The following is a 4,009-nucleotide window of genomic DNA, read 5'->3' on the forward strand; positions in this document are numbered from 1 at the left end:
TTGAGTTGATGCTCTGACTTTCAGCATAGGAGTCCTCTTGGCTGGGATTTTCCTGTTCAGTCCAGGCTTAGTGGCTGCAGCTGTGCCATACTCCTTCTTGAGCACTTTCCTTGAAGTGGCTTCATCCTCTTCTGCCACATAATCTTCATCCTCAGAGTCTGAGGTTCTCTTCTTTCTAGCCCTGGTGGCAGCTTTGGGTAAGTTGCTTGGGGTGCTCCTGCTGCCATCATCTTAGGAACTGGAGGGACTAGTGCCCTCACTCATGTGAACCTACTCCTCTTCCCTGTTCTGGCTATCACTTTGATCAGACATATTGCAAACACTGACAGCTGACCCTGTGAATAGATATAGATGAGATAGAAGGGATGAGCATCACAAAATACAGAGGTTTTTGCAAAAAAATGGGTTAAAAACTTAGTTTTAGTTTTCCACAGAAAGCATTTCGGATCTACCGATTTGTAAACTCGGTGATACCGAAGCAGCTTTAGGGACCTAAACTAGTGAACTCGGTCAGACCGAGTCACAGTTCGGTGGCACCAAGACTGCTAGGGTTTCACAAAGTCCTGAACTCGGTCACACCGATTTGCAATTCTTGGTTAGACCGAGAATCACATGTGCAATGGCTATTGCCAAATCGGTGGAACCGATTTCTACAACTCGGTGGGTTCGAGATGGTTTCGGCGGAAACCTAACCCTAAATTTTCAATCCAAACCTAATCTACGGAGTGTTTTGACTGGATAAGATAGTTTCAATCGTGCAAGATTCATGGTGAACACAATGTGCTAAGAATCAGATAGGGATAGCACAGTGATCAAGTCCATACCCTAGTTCGGTGATGTACTCACTACGGTGGCAACGGTGGAGTTGATTCCCGTTGACGGCGGCGGAGACCAGCAGCGGGAGGCAGCTGGCGATGAGGAGGACGATCCGGAGACCCTGGAGGCAGAGCGGGCTGAGCGCGGGCGAAAGAGTTCGGAGAAAATTTCCAAAATTTTGCCCGTGGGTATATATAGCCCGACCCTGTCGGTGTGACCGAGTGGAACAACTCGGTGGCACCGAGATGCATTACTGCAAGCAATTACTGCAACTCGGTGTGACCAAAAAGTTCAAATTGGTTGCACCGAGATGGAAAACCTAGATCGACTTAGTGATCTCGGTATGACCGAAATGGAAGAATCGGTCAGACCGAAACACACAAAGAAGTTTTGGAAATTTAAGTCCATGACAAATCGGGGACTCCGAGTGCTCCTCACACAGAGTGGTTCGAATCTGACTTGATCAAATTTTGTGATGTAGCATGAATAGAGTTTGAGACAAGAAAAGCATAGATAGCTAGAGAAGGTTCTTAGGCATTCTTGTCCATCCACTTGGCAAAAGAAAAGGAAGCCAAACAAGCAAAACTACAAGTGGATGTCCTCGAATGAGTAAAATAAGCAACCAACATGCTCACACAATAAAATGACAAATGAAATATGTGGCAAAACATGCACAACCAATTCTAGCATCTATCAAGCAATTGGCGATGACGAGGTCATCTATATATGAGTATATTGACTTAGGAGTCAAATGAGAACATTTGATCATAGGTCATACTCATCGTTTAAGCTCAAGTGGGGTACCACTTTTACATAATGCATTGATGTGTTCACAACATTAGAGTTGCTTTAACTCAATTCTTAGAGTAAAGCTCCCCCTAGATGTGAGATCCCCCCTTAGAGGGATGAACTAACCTTGGGCTTTGTCGATGATGACTTCATGTAGGTGTTGAAGATGTGGATGATCAATGTTGATGTAGATCTTTTGGAGCAATCCTTTGGAGTGAGTTGCACTTTCAATACCTACACGGGTTAGTCCCACAAGGAACAAACAAGTATATCCATAGACATAGAGTGATGCACACACAAAATGATGTCCATGAAAGCTTTAGGTTACCTTGTCCCTTGTCTTACCAACAAGAGGGTTTGTGACTCCATGAACAAGTGGAAGATGTGGAAGTTGATTGCACTTGTCCTTGCCAAAATGATATGAGTGAAGTTTGTTGGCAGAGTCACCCTCAAGAACTCCCTAGTTCTTCTTCTTCGGGATCCACACCATCTTGATGGGAATCCTTGGAGTTGTAGTCGTACTTGATGAAGTAGAGCTTGACATAGTCTTGGGAACCCACTTGACCAAGGCCTTGGGAGCTTCTTCAAATGCATCAATCTTCTCTTGAAGCTCATCCTTGCCTTTTTGCTTGCGGTCTTGTGGTGGAAGATCATCTTGAGCTTGTGTCCCTTTGAAGGAAGTAGGATCATACTTCTCTTGTTGAGGAACAAACTTCATCTTGGGGTATTGATCTTCTTCCCACTCAACTCCATTGGCAGTGAACTTTCGTTCAAAACCAACACCTTGGTTCTTCCGGTGCCTTCCTTGCTTGCGTACAATTTCTACGAATTGCTTACTCCCGGTAAGGCTCTTGTAAACACCTTTCTCTATAATTCCCTTCAATAAGCTATTTTCTTTCTCAAGTGTAACTTGGCTAAGAGAATCATTAGTGGAATCAAGAGAACTACTATAAGCAACAACATTGGATTTAGCATGATTATTGTTACCACTAGAGGAAGAATCCTTCTTGTTCTTGTTACTAGACTTGACTTGAGGCATGTAAGTAGATAAGAGTAAACGCTTGGCAATGTAAGAAGAACTTTTCTTGTGAAGATCATCATTGATTGCTTTTAAGAACTCATGCTCTTGCTCAAGGTTGAGCTTTTCAAAGCGTAACTTCTCATGAGTCCCTAAAAGTTCTCGATGGTACCCTAAGATAGTTTCATGAGCTAACTTAAGAGTGTTTAGTTCTTTAGTTAGGAGCTCAATCTTCTCCTTATCATCGTCATTCGTTTTATCTTGATTAGCATGATTAATTGACGTTTCATCATAGTATTCATCACTAGAGTTGTCAATAAGTAAATCATCATCACCTAGAAAGTCATCTTCATCACTATTGAAATCAACATACTTGGGGTGTGTTACCTTTGGTCCTTTAGCCATGAAGCATCTTCCAAGTCCCTCATTTGGTGAATCAAATATGTCATAGGAGTTGGTTGACAAAAGTGCTAGACCGGAAACACCTTCATCTTGAGTATGTTCGGAGTCGGAGTGATAGCTTCTCTCGGAGTGATGTTCGGAGTCGGAACCGGATACCCATTCACCAACATGAGCTTGATGTCTTCATTTTGTGTAGCTCCTTGATGGCTTGCCCCTCCTTTCCGAATCCTTACTTCTCCTGGATGTTCTTCGTTCATAACGATCATCTCTACTCCTTCTCTCTCTTGGCAGTGATTCTTCTCTTTTACTTCTCATCTTAGGTGATTCTTCTCTTCTTTTGTACGGATCCGTACACTCATTGGAGTAGTGTTTGGGTCTTCCACAGTTGTAGCAATTGCACTCTTGACTAGAAGATCTTTTATCATTGTAGGACCTCGACTTGGAACTTCTTTCCTTGTTTCTACTCTTGTAGAATTTGTTGTAGTTCTTCACCATTAGGCTCAATTCTTCATTGAAGGTTTGTTTCTCACTTGATGATGTGAGAGCTTCACATGAGGCTTTATAAGCACCACTTGACTTGTTGTGCAGCTCCTCCTTACCCTTAAATGACATCTCATGATCAACAATTCTTCCAATGACCTCAGTTGGCTTGAGATTCTTGTAATTAGGCATCATTTGGATCAATGTGCACACGGTATCATATTTTCCATCCAATGCTCTTAGGATCTTCTTGATGATGAATTTGTCGGTCATCTCTTCACTTCCTAAGCCGGAAATCTCATTTGTGATGAGAGCAAGCCTAGAGTACATTTCAGCGACGCCTTCACCATCCTTCATCTTGAACTTGTCAAGTTGACTTTGAAGCACATCCAATTTGGATTCCTTGACAGAGTCGGTACCTTCGTGCATATCAATCAAAGTATCCTAAATTTCCTTTGCATTCTCAAGACGGCTGATTTTGTTGAATTCTTTGAGGCACAATCC

The sequence above is a fragment of the Triticum aestivum genome, chromosome 4B (genome assembly GCF_018294505.1).
Source record: "Triticum aestivum cultivar Chinese Spring chromosome 4B, IWGSC CS RefSeq v2.1, whole genome shotgun sequence".
NCBI classification, from domain to species: Eukaryota; Viridiplantae; Streptophyta; class Magnoliopsida; order Poales; family Poaceae; genus Triticum; species Triticum aestivum.